This window comes from Trachypithecus francoisi, unplaced genomic scaffold (assembly GCF_009764315.1).
Source record: "Trachypithecus francoisi isolate TF-2019V2 unplaced genomic scaffold, Tfra_2.0 Lachesis_group3, whole genome shotgun sequence".
In the NCBI taxonomy this organism is placed as follows: Eukaryota; Metazoa; Chordata; class Mammalia; order Primates; family Cercopithecidae; genus Trachypithecus; species Trachypithecus francoisi.
The window spans coordinates 80,699,410-80,713,149 of NW_022681468.1; the positions used below are offsets into that span (position 1 = coordinate 80,699,410).

The following is a 13,740-nucleotide window of genomic DNA, read 5'->3' on the forward strand; positions in this document are numbered from 1 at the left end:
GAGTTTTAACATGAAGGGGTGTTGAATTTTGTCGAAGGCCTTTTCTGCATCTATTGAGATAATCATGTGGTTTTTGTCATTGATTCTATTTATGTAATGGATTACATTTATCGATTTGCATATGTTGAACCAGCCTTGCATCCCAGGGATGAAGCCAACTTCATCACGGTGGATAAGCTTTTTGATGTGCTGCTGGATTCGCTTGCCAGTATTTTACTGAGGATTTTCACATCTATGTTCATCAGGGATATTGGCCTAAAATTTTCCTTTTTTGTTGTGTCTGCCAGGTTTTGGTATCAGGATGATGCTGGCCTCATAAAATGAGTTATGGAGGATTCCCTCTTTTTGTATTGCTTGGAATCGTTTCAGAAGGAATGGTACCAGCTCTTCTTTGTACCTCTGGTAGAATTCGACTGTGAATCTGTCTGGTCATGGGCTTGTTTTGGTTGCTAGGCTATTAATTACTGCCTCAATTTCAGAACTTGTTATTGGTCTATTCAAGGATTCAATTTCTTCCTGGTCTAGTCTTGGGAGGGTGTATGTGTTCAAGAATTTATCCATTTCTTATAGACTTTCTAGTTTATTTGCATAGAGGTGTTTATAGTATTCTCTGATGGTAGTTCGTATTTCTGTGGGATCAGTTGTGGTCTCCTCTTTATCATTTTTTATTGTATCTATTTGATTCTTCTCTCTTTTCTTCTTTATTATTCTGGCTACTGGTCTATCTATTTTGTTAATCTTTTCAAAAAACCAACTCCTGGCAAGGAGCCAAGGAGAAGAAGCACCAGCTTTAGAAGCCCTACACCAACAGAAATATCACAAAAGATCCCACTTCACTAGAAGAAGATATCAAAGAGATTCATCAAAGCGGCAGTAGTAAGGCTCTGGACAAAACTCCACAGTTCCAGCTCTCTGACATTTTCTACTTCTGCTGGAAAGAAATGGAGACTATTATGGATGATGAAGTGACAAAGAGATCCTCAGCAGAGGAATTGGAGTCCTGGAACCTGCTGAGCAGAAACCATCATAACTTCAGGTACATCACCCTTCAGCTTATGGTCCTGTGGGGGTTAGGAGGACTGATTTTGTACTGCTCCCTGCTGCCACTCAGGATAACGCTGGCCTTGACAGGGATTAGCCTTCTATTGGTGGGCACGACTGTGGTGGGATACTTGCTTTATACCTCACCAATCGATGTGATCATCTTGGTCAGCGATGGCTATTATGCCACGGTGGGTCAAGTTCATGGGGGACACATAGGTTTGACTCAGAGAGCCATGGTGAAGACTTACACACACATTGGGTTTGAGTGCTTGAAAGTGAAGGATCGCCACTTTGTGGCTAAGAGACTGACTGAAGAAGTGCAAGATAAAAGCCTATCCTCATCTTCCCAGAAGGAAACTCCTCATCTTCCCAGAAGGAACCCAGAAGGATGTATCAATAATACATTGGTGATGATGTTCAAAAAGGGAAGTTTTGAAATTGGAGCCACAGTTTACCCTCTTGCTATCAAGTATGACCATCAATTCGGCGATGCCTTCTGGAACAGCAGCAAATAAGGGATGGTGATGTACCTGCGGCAAATAATGACAAGCTGGGCCATTGTCTGCAGTGTGTGGTACCTGCCTCCCATGACCAGAGGGGCAGATGAAGATGCCATCCAGTTTGCAATAGGGTAAAATCCGCCATTGCCAGGCAGGGAGAACTTGTGGACCTGCTGTGGGATGGGGGCCTGAAGAGGGAGAAGGTGAAGGACATGTTCAAGGAGGAGCAGCAGAAACTATACAGAAAGATGTTGTAAGGAATCACAAGGACAGGAGCCGCTCATGAGCTTGCCTCGAGCTGGCTGGGGCCACCGTGAGGAGTGACCACAAGCTAGGAGCTGGAGTTGCTGCCACTGCCTCCACTGCTACATCCTTTCCAGACTCCAGGGCTCCCTGGGCTGCTCTGGATCCCAGGACTCTGGATTTCACCAAGTGCATTGGAATCCCTATGCACACGGTGCTACCTGCCCTTGGTAGTATGAACGGATGCTGCTGGGTGTCGCAACCCAGGATAAGATGCCTTGTTTATTTTACAATAAGTCATTGGAGATGTCAGGCCTCTGAGTCCAAGCCTACACGTATACATCCACATGGCCTGGGCTACTGAAGAACCACAAACGTTGAAAATGGCTAGTTCTTGCCTTAACTCATGACATTACCTTGTGACATTCCTTCTCCTGGACAATAAGTCTCTGGAGCTCCCCACCAAGCACCTTGTGACCCCCACCACTGCCCGCAAGAGAACAATCATCTGTAACTGTAATTTTCTGCTACCTACCCGAACCCTATAAAACTGCCCCACCCCTATCTCCCTTTGCTGACTCTCTTTTCAGACTCAGTCCGCCTGCACCCAGATGATTAAAAAGCTTTATTGCTCACACAAAGCCTGTTTGGTGGTCTCTTCATACAGACGCCCGTGATATTTGATGCTGAAGACCCAGGACAGGGGAACTCCTACAGGAGATCCACCTATGACCTCAGGCGCTCAGACCAACCAGCCCAAGGAACATCTCCCCAATTTCAAATCGGGTAAGTGGTCTTTTCACTCTCTTTTCCAACCTCTCTAGCTATCCTTCAATCTCCCTGTCCTTCCAATTCAAGTTCTTTTTCATCTCTAGTAGAGACAAAGGAGACACATTTTATCTGTGGACCCAAAACTCCGGTGCTGGTCACGGACTCAGGAAGACAGTCTTCCCTTGGTGTTTGATCATCACGGGGATGCCTGCCTTGATCATTCACCCCCATTCCATTGGTGTCTGAATACCACGAGGACACATTTACCCACATTTCCTAGGTGGCAAGTCAATTGTGGGAATGCCTGCTGTGACTGCTCATCCACATTACAGCCCAGGGCTGCTCACCACCCCCTTCTCCATGTCTCTACTTTTCTCTTTCAACTTACCTCCTTCACTATGGGCAAACTTCTACCCTCCATTCCCCCTTCTTCTCCCTTAGCCTGTGTTCTCAAGAACTTAAAACCTCTTCAACTCACACCTGACCTAAAACCTAAATGCTTTATTTTCTTCTGCAATACCACTAGGCCCCAGTGCAAACTCAACAATGGTTCCAAATGGCCACAAAATGGCACTTTTGATTTCTCCATCTTACAAGACCTGGATGATTTTTGTTGAAAAATGGGCAAATGGTCTGAGGTGCCTGACATCCAGCCATTCTTTTACACATCGGTCCCTCCCTAGTCTCTGCTCCCAATGCGACTTATCCCAAATCTTTCTTCTCTCCTGTCTGTTCCTTTGGTCTCCACCGCAAGCTCTGAGTCTTTTGAATCCTCCTTTTCTATGGACCAATCTGACCTCTCCCCTCCTCCCCAGGCTGCTCCTCACCAAGCTGAGCCAGGTCCCAATTCTTACTCAGCCTCTACTCCCCCACCCTATAATCCTTCTATCACCTCCCCTCCTCACACCCGGTCTGGCTTACAGTTTCATTCCATGACTAGCCCTCCCCCCACTTGCCCAACAATTTTCTCTTACAGAGGTAGCTGGAGCTGAAGGCATAGTCAAGATTAATGCTCCTTTTTCTTTATCTGACCTATCCCAAATCAGTTAGCATTTAGGCTGCTTTTCATCAAATATAAAAATCCAGCACAATTCATGGCCCATTTGGCAACAACTCTTAGATGTTTTACCGCCCTAGACCCAGAGAGGCCAGAAGGCCATCTTATTCTCAATATGCATTTTATTACCCTATCACTCCCGACATTAGAAAAAGCTCCAAACATTAGATTCCGGCCCTCAAACCCTACAACAGGACTCAATTAACTTTGTCTTCAAGGTGTACAATAAAAGAAAAGAGGTAGCCAAGTGGCCACATATTTCTGAGTTGCAATTACTTGCCCCTGCTGTGAGAGAAACCCCAGCCACATCTCCAGCACACCAGAACTTCAAAATGCCTAAACTGCAGTGACCAGATGTTCGTCCAGGACCTCCTCCCAAAGAGTTTTGCTTCAAGTGCTGGAAATCTGGCCACTGGGCCAAGGAATGCCCACAGCCCAGGATTCCTCCTAAGCTGCGTCCTATCTGTGTGAGACCCCACTGGAAATCAGACTGTCCAATTCACCTGGCAGCCACTCCCAGAGCCCCCGGAACTCTGGTCCAAGGCTCTCTGACTCCTTCCCACTTAGTGGCTGAAGACTGACACTGCCTGATCACCTTAGAAGCCTCTGGACCATCACAGATCCTTCAGGTAACTCTTACAGTGGAGGGTAAGTCTGTCCCCTTCTTAATCAATATGGAGGCTACCCACTCCACAATACTTTCTTTTCAAGGGTCTTTTTCCCTTGCCTCCATAAACGTTGTGGGTATTGACAGCCAGACTTCTAAACCTCTTAAAACTCCCCGACTTTGGTGCCAACTTGGACAACATTCTTTTATGCACTCCTTTTCCGTTATCTCCACCTGCCCAGCTCCCTTATTAGGTCAAGGCATTTTAACTAAATTATCTGCTTCCCTGACTATTCCTGGGCTACAGCCACACTTCATTGCCACCCTTTTCCCCAGTTCAAAGCTTCCTTCGCATCCTCCCCTTGTATCTCCTTACCTTAATCCACAAGTATGGGATACCTCTACTCCCTCCTTGGTGACCGATCATGCACCCCTTATCATCCCATTAAAACCTAATCACCCTTACCCTGCTCAATGCCAATATCCCATCGCACAGCAGGCTTTATTTATTTATTTATTTATTTATTTTTTTTTTTTTTTTGAGGCGGAGTCTCGCTCTGTCTCCCGGACTGGAGTGCAGTGGCCGGATCTCAGCTCACTGCAAGCTCCGCCTCCCGGGTTTACGCCATTCTCCTGCCTCAGCCTCCCGAGTAGTTGGGACTACAGGCGCCCGCCACCTCGCCCAGCTAGTTTTTGTATTTTTAGTAGAGACGGGGTTTCACCGTGTTAGCCAGGATGGTCTCGATCTCCTGACCTCATGATCCACCCGTCTCGGCCTCCCAAAGTGCTGGGATTACAGGCTTGAGCCACCGCGCCCGGCCGCACAGCAGGCTTTAAAAAGGTTAAACCCTGTTATCACCTAGCCATTACAACATGGCCTCTTAAAGCCTATAAACTCTCCTTACAACTCTTTTATCCTACCTGTCCAAAAACCAGACAAGTCTTACAGGCTGGTCCAGGATCTTCGCCTTATCAACCAAATTATCTTGCCTATCCACCCCCTGGTGCCAAACCCATATACTATCCTATCCTCAATACCTCCCTCCACAACCCATTATTCTATTCTGGATTTCAAAGATGCTTTCTTTACTATTCCTTTATACCCTTTATCCCAGCCTCTCTTTGCTTTCACTTGGACTGACCCTGACAACCATCAGTCTCAGCAACTTAACCTGGGCTGTACTGCCACAAGGCTTCGCAGACAGTCCCCATTACTTCAGTCAAGCTTTTTCTCATAATTTACTTCCTTTCCATCCATCTGCTTCTCACCTTATTCAATAGTTTAACAATCTTCTACTTTGTAGTCCTCCCCCCATGAATCTTCCCGATAGGACACCCTCCTGCTCCTCCAACATTTTTCTCAAAAAGATATCACATATCCCCCTCCAATGCCCAGATTTCTTCCTCATCCATTATCTCTCTCAGCATAATTCTTCAGAAAGACACATGTGCTCTCCCTGTTGATCATGTCCCACTAATCTCCCAAACCCCAACCCCTTCTACAAAGCAACAACTCCTTTCCTTCCTAGGCATGGTTGGGTACTTTTGCCTTTGGATACTGGTTTTGCCATCCTAACAAAACCGTTACATAAACTCACAAAGGGAAACCTAGCTGACCCCATAGATCCTAAATCCTTTCTCAACTCAATATTTATACTGACCCTAAATATGCTTTCCATATCCTGCACCACCATGCTGTTATAAGGGCTGAATGAGGTTTCCTCACTATGCAAGGTCCTCCATCATTAATGCCTCTTTAATAAAAGCTCTTTGCAAGGCTGCATTGCTTCCAAAGGAAGCTGGAGTCTTTCACTGCAAAGCCATCAAAGGGCCTCAGATCCCATTGCTCAAGGCAAAAATTATGCTAATAAGACAGCTAAAGAAGCAGCCAGTATTTTCATTTCTCCTCTATCACGGCCACCTACTCTTCCACTGAAACTTCCATGTATCAATCTCTTCCCACACAAGGCAAATGGTTCTTGGACCAAGAAAAATTCTTTCCATCCTCACAGGCTCATCCCATTCTATCGTCCTTTCATAACCTCTTCCTTGTAAGTTACAAGCCTTACTAGCCCACCTCTTAGAACTTCTCATTTCCTTTAAGAGATCTGCCCTTCATATCACTCCATCCTTGGCTACCTTCCCTTGTTCTTCGGACTCTTCTCCTAACCTCTCCTCTTACTTGCTTATACCCAGCCCCATGAATAGCAGTGAAAGGTTACTCATAGACACTATGCGCTTTCTCATACACCATAAAAATAGAACCTCCCCCTCTACCCAATTGCCCCATCAATCCCCATTACAACCTCTAAGGGTTGCTGCCTTCGCTAAATCCCTAAGTGTCTGAGTGCAGGATTTCAAAGATGCTGTCTTTACTATTCCTTTACACCGTTCATCCCAGCCTCTCTTTGCTTTCACTTGGACTGACCCTGACACCCATCAGTCTCAGCAACTTAACCAGGGCTGTACTGCTATAAGGCTTCAGGGACAGCCCCCATTACTTCAGTCAAGCCCTTTGGGTGCTCCCTCTCATCTTTTCACTTTACATTTCCAGTTTTGCCTTACAAAGGTCTCTTCTTCCTCTGTGACTCCTCCACCTACATGTGTCTATCTATCAATTGGACAGGCATGTGTACACTAGTTTTTCTTACCTCCCAAAATCAATTTGCAAATAGGGCCAACAGCTTCCTGTTCCCTCATGACACCAACACTTCACCACTATTTTGTTTTGTTTTGTTATTATTAATACAAAAAGATAGGAATAGTCCTTGACTTACTGCTGAAAAAGGAAGACTCTACATTTTTAAATGAAGAGGGTTGTTTTTACCTAAATCAATCTGGCCTGCTATATGACAACATAAAAAAACTCAAGGATAGAGCCCAAAAACTCGGCAACAGAACAAATAATTACGCTGAACCCCCTGGACACTCTCTAATTGAATGTCCTAGGTCCTCTCAATTCTTAGTCCTTCGATACCTGTTTTTCTCCTTCTCTTATTCAGACCTTGTGTTTTCTGTTTAGTTTCTCAATTCAAATAAGACAGCATCCAGGCCATCACCAATCATTCTATATGACAAATGCTGCTTCTAACAACCCCACAATATCACCCTTTACCCCCAAATCTTTCTTCGGTTTAATCTCTCCCACTCTAGGTTCCCAAGCCACCCCTAATCCCATTCGAAGTAGCCCTGAGAAACATCACCCATTATCACTCCATACCACCCCCCAAAATTTTTGCCACCCCAACACTTCACCACTATTTTGTTTTGCTTTTCTTATTAATATAAGAAGACAGTAATGTCAGGCCTCTGAACCCAAGCCTGCACGTATACATCCAGATGGCCTGAGGCAACTGAAGAACCTCAAAAGAAGTGAAAATGGCTGGTTTCTGCCTTAACTGATGACATTACCTTGTGACATTCCTTCTTCTGGACAATAAGTCCCCGGAGTTAGCCGAACACCTTGTGACCCTCACCACTGCCTGCAAGAGAACAACCCCCTTTAACTGTAATTTTCCACTACCTACCCAAATCCTATAAAACTGCCCCACCCCAGCTCCCTTTGCTGACTCTCTTTTAGGACTCAGCCCACCTGCACCCAGGTGATTAAAAAGCTTTATTGCTCACACAAAGCCTGTTTGGTGGTCTCAACATAGATGGGTGTGACAGGAGGAATGCCATTAAAGTCAACTGCCCATCTGTGCATGCTTTGCAGGCTCAGTGGTTGGGGAAATGTGGCCATGTTCATGTGCTAGGGGCATGGGACAGGAGTCTGTTACACATGCCCATGTGCCAGGGACATGCTGGGGCAGCCACCCACTCTGGAGGAGAGGCACAGCTGAGGCACTGTGGCTGGCTTCAGCCTCAGCATCGTCTCTAGACTTGGAGCTCTGCAGACATGATAGGAAGGAAATTGTCATCTGCAGGGGCTGTCAGCAAAACGAAGAGTTAGAATCTTTTTTTTTTTTTTTTTTTTTTGCTTAAGTGCATTTATTCAACGTACTTATTCAAACTGAGAATTATTTCACCACTGGTGTTCTTTTCTTTCTTTCTTTCTTTCTTTTTTTTAGTTCTAGGGTACATGTGTACAATGTGCAGGTTTGTTACATATGTATACATGTGCCACTTTGGTGTGCTGCACCTATTAACTCATCATTTACATTAGGTATATCTCCTAATGCTATCCCTCCTCTCTACCCCCTCCCCACAACACGCCCCAGTGTGTGATGTTCCCCTTCCTGTGTCCAGGTGTTCTTGTTGTTCAATTCCCACCTACGAGTGAAAACATGCAGTGTTTGGTTTTCTGTTCTTGTGATAGTTTGCCGAAAATGATGGTTTTCAACTGCATCCATGTCCCTACAAAGGACACAAATTCATCCTTTTTTACGGCTGCATAGTATTCCACGGTGTATATGTGCCACATTTTCTTTATTCAGTCTATTATTGATGGACATTTGGGTTGATTCCAAGTCTTTGCTATTGTAAATAGTGCTGCAATAAACATACGTGTGCATGTGTCTTTATAGCAGCATGATTTATAATCCATTGGGTATATACTCAGTAATGGGATTGCTGGGTCAAATGGTATTTCTAGTTCTAGATCCTTGAGGAATCACCACACTGTCTTCCACAATGGTTGAACTAGTTTACAGTCCCACCAACAGTGTAAAACTGTTTCTATTTCTCCACATCCTCTCCAGCACCTGTTGTTTCCTGCCTTTTTAATGATCACCTTTCTAACTGGCATGAGATGGTATCTCACAGTTGTGGTTTTGATTTGCATTTCTCTGATGGCCAGTGATGGTGAGCATTTTTTCACATGTCTGTTAGCTGCATAAATGTCTTCTTTTGAGAAGTGTCTGTTCATATCCTTTGCCCACTTTTTGAAGGGTTTTTTTTTTTTCTTATAAATTTGTTTGAGTTCTTTGTAGGTTCTGGATATTAGCCTTTGTCAGATGGATAGATTGCAAAATTTTTCTCCCATTCTGTAGGTTGTCCGTTCACTCTGATGGTAGTTTCTTTTGCTGTGCAGAAGCTCTTTAGTTTAATTAGATCCCATTTGTCAATTTTGGCTTTTGTTGCCATTGCTTTTGCTGTTTTAGACATGAAGTCCTTGCTCATGCCTATGTCCTGAATGGGATTGCCTAGGTTTTGTCCTATGGTTTTTATGGTTTTAGGTCTAACATTTAAGTCTTTAATCCATCTTGAATTAACTTTTGTATAAGATGTAAGGAAGAGATCCAGTTTCAGCTTTCTATGTATGGCTAGCTAGTTTTCCCAGCACCATTTATTAAATAGGGAATCCTTTCCCCATTTCTTATTTTTGTCAGGTTTGTCAAAGATCAGATGGTTGTGGATGTGTGGTATTATTTCTGAGGGCTTTGCTCTGTTCCATTGGTCTATATCTCTGTTTTGGTACCAGTACCATGATGTTTTGGTTACTGTAATCTTGTAGTATTGTTTGAAGTCAGGTAGCGTGATACCTCCAACTTTGTTCTTTTGGCTTAGGATTGTCTTGGGAATGCAGGGTCTTTTTTGGTTCCATATGAACTTTCAAGTAGTTTTTTCCAATTTCTGTGAAGAAAGTCATTGGTAGCTTGATGGGGATGGCATGAAATCTATAAATTACCTTGGGCGGTAGGGCCATTTTCACAACATTGATTCTTCCTGTCCATGAGCATGGAATGTTCTTCCATTTGTTTGTGTTCTCCTTTATTTCATTGAGCAGTGGTGTGTAGTTCTCCTTGAAGAGGTCCTTCACATCCCTTGTAAGTTAGATTTCTAGGTATTTTATTCTCTTTGAAGCAGTTGTGACTGGGAGTTCACTCATGATTTAACTCTGTTTGTCTGTTACTGGTGTATAAGAATGCTTGTGATTTTTGCACATTGATTTTGTATCCTGAGTCTTTGCTGAAGTTGCTTATCAGCTGAAGGAGATTTTGGACTGAGATGATGGGGTTTTCTAAATATACAATCATGTCATCTGTAAACAGGGACAATTTGACTTCCTGTTCTACTAATTGAATACCCTTTATTTCTTTCTCCTGCCTGATTGCCCTGGCCAGAACTTCCAACACTATGTTGAATAGGAGTGGTGAGATAGGACATTCCTGTCTTGTGCCAGTTTTCAAAGGGAATGCTTCCAGTTTTTGCCCATTCCGTATGATATTGGCTGTGGGTTTGTCATAAATAGCTCTTATTATTTTGAGATACATCCCATAATACCTAATTTATTGAGAGTTTTTAGCATGAAGGGCTGTTGAATTTTGTCAAAGGCCTTTTCTGTATCTTTGTGGGTTCTTGTCTTTGGTTCTGTTTAAATGCTGGATTACATTCATTGATTTGTGTATGTTGGACCAGCTTTGCATCCCAGAGATGAAGTCAACTTGATCGTGGTGGATAAGGTTTTTGATGTGCTGCTAGATTCAGTTTGCCAGTATTTTATTGAGGATTTTTGCTTCAATGATCATCAGGGATATTGGTCTAAAATTCTCTTTAGATTCTTATGCTGCTGCTGATGGGGCCACCAAAGGGAGGAGAAGAGGCCAAGTGGGCCACTGACTGGGCCGTGGTGAGAACCAAGAGTCACATGTGTTCATACTCCAGGTTAACCCTGAACTCCCCATGTGATGTGCACTCTGTTTAATGTGTGCCTTGGTTTCCCCATCTGTAACATGAGTCGGGAAGGTGGTAATTCCTACTTCACAGGGCTGTTGTGGGGATTAAAGTGCTGAGGTGAATGAAGGACATGCCAAGTACAGGCCCACAAAACAGGGCAGGGCAGGGCTGAGCTCAGAGCTGCTGCACTGGGCTTTGGATTTCTTTTTGTGAGTAAATAAAACTGGCTGGTAAATGAAAAACCAAGAAAAAAACAAAACAACAACAACAAAGCAGCTCCTGGATTCACTGATTTTTTTTTAAGGGTTTTCCGTGTCTCTAACTCCTTCCGTTCTGCCCTGATCTTAGTTATTTCTTGTCTTCTGCTAGCTTTTGAATTTGTTTGCTCTTGCTTCTCTAGTTCTTTTAATTGTGATGTTAGGGTGTCAAATTTAGATCTTTCCTGCTTTCTTCTGTGGACATTTAGTGCTATAAATTTTCCTCTAAACACTGCTTTAGCTGTGTCCCAGAGATTCTGGTACGCTGTGTCTTTGTTCTCACTGGTTTCAACGAACTTATTTATTTCTGCCTTAATTTCATTATCTACCCAGTAGTCATTCAGGAGGAAGTTATTCAATTTCCATGTAGCTGTGTGGTTTTGAGTAAGTTTCTTAATCCTGAGTTCTAATCCTGGGTTCTAATTTGATTGCAGTGTGGTCTGAGAGACTGTTATGATATCTGTTCTTTTGCATTTGCTGAGGAATGTTTTACTTAAAATCATGTGATTGATTTTAGAGTAAGTGCAATCTGGTGCTGAGAAGAACGTATATTTTGTTGATTTGGGGTGAAGATTCTGTAGATGTCTATTTGGCCACTAGAGAAATGGAAACCAAAACCACAATGAGATACCATCTCATGCCAGTTAGAATGGCGATCATTAAAAAGTCAGGGAACAACAGGTGCTGGAGAGGATGTGGAAAAATAGGAACGCTTTTACACTGTTGGTGGGAATGTAAACTAGTTCAACCCATTGTGGAAAACAGTGTGGTGATTCATTAAGGATCTAGAACCAGAAATACAATTTGACCCAGCAATTCCATTACTGGGTATATACCCAAAGGATTATAAATCATTCTACTATAAAGATGCATGCGTACATATGTTTATTGCAGCACTATTTACAATAGCAAAGACTTGGAACCAACCTAAATGTCCATCAATGATAGACTGAATAAAGAAAATGTGGCACATATACACCGTGGAATACTATGCAGCCATAAAAAAGGATGAGGTCATGTCCTTTGCAGGGATATGGATTAAGTTGGAAACCACAATTCTCAGCAAACTAACACAGGAACAGAAAACCAAAGACTGCATATTCTCACTTATAAGTGGGAGTTGAATAATGAGAACGCATGGACACAGGGAGGAGAACATCACACACTGGGGTCTGTTGGGGTATGGGGGGCTAGGGTAGGGATAGCATTAGGAGAAATACCTAATGTAGATGATGGGTTGATAGGTGCTGCAATCCACCATGGCACATGTTTACCTGTGTAACAAACTTGCACATTCTGCACATGTATCCCAGAACTTAAAGTATAATAATATAATTGCAAAAGCAATTGCAGCAAAAGCAAAAATTAACAAATGGGGTCTAAATAAACTAAAGATTTTCTGTACAGCAAAAGAAACTATCATCAGAGTGAGCAGGCAACCTACAGAATGAAAGAAAATTTTTGCAAACTATTTATTTGACAAAGATCTAAGATTCAGCATCTACAAGAAACGTAAACAAATATACAAGAAAATAAAAACAGCCCCATTACAACGTGGGCAAAGGACATGAACAGACACTTCTCATAAGAAGACACACATGTGGCCAACAAAAGTATGAATAAAAGCTCAACATCACTGATCATTAGAAAAATGCAGGCTGGGCACGGTGGCTCATGCCTGTAATCCCAGCACTTTGGGAGGCCGAGGCGGGCAGATCACGAGGTCAGGAGATCAAGACCATCCTGGCTAACATGGTGAAACCCTGTCTCTACTAAAAATACAAAAAAATTAGCCAGGCATGGTGGTGGGTGCCTCTAGTCCCAGCTACTTGGGAGTTTGAGGTAGGAGAATGGCATGAACCCGGGAGGTGGAGCCTGCAGTGAGCCAAGATCACACCACTGCACTCCAGCCTAGGTAACAGAGCGAGACTCCATCTCTAAATAAATAAATAAATGCAAATGGAAACTACAATGAGATAGCATCCCACGCCCGTTCATAATGGTTTTTATTAAAAAGAAAAAAAAAAAGATGCTGGTGAGGTTGCAGAGAAGAAAAAATGATTTTATACTGTTTGTAGAAGTGTAAATCAGTTCAACCATTATGGAAAACAGTGTAGTGATTCCTCAGAGACCTAGAGGCAGGAATACCGTTTGACCTAGCAATCCCATTACTAGATATATACCCAAAGGAATATAAATCACTCTATTATAAAGACACAGGCACATGTATGTTCACTGTAGTACTATGCATGATAGCAAAGACATGGAATCAACCTAAATGTCTGTCAATTATAGACTGGACAAAGAAAATGTTGTAAATAGATAACATGGATGGAATACTTTGCAGCCATATTAAAAGGAACAAGATCATGTCCTTTGCAGGGACATGGATGGAGTTGGAAGCCACTGTTCTCAGCAGGAACAGAAAAACAAATATCATGTGTCCTCGCTTATAAACGGGAGCCGAATGATGAAAACACACGGACACATGATGGGGAACAACACACACTGGGGCCTGTTGGAAAGTGATGGGTGGGAGGAAGGAGAGTATCAGGAAGAATAGCTAATGTATGCTTGGCTTAATACTTACGTCATAGGATGATCTGTGCAGTAAACCACCATGGCACATTTACCTATATAACA

At 43.2% G+C, this 13,740-nt stretch overlaps 1 pseudogene; it reads left to right on the forward strand.

The window, feature by feature from the left end:
• Nucleotides 1-926: 926 nt before the first annotated feature.
• Nucleotides 927-1,830, forward strand: LOC117071401 (annotated as a pseudogene).
• Nucleotides 1,831-13,740: the final 11,910 nt, after the last annotated feature.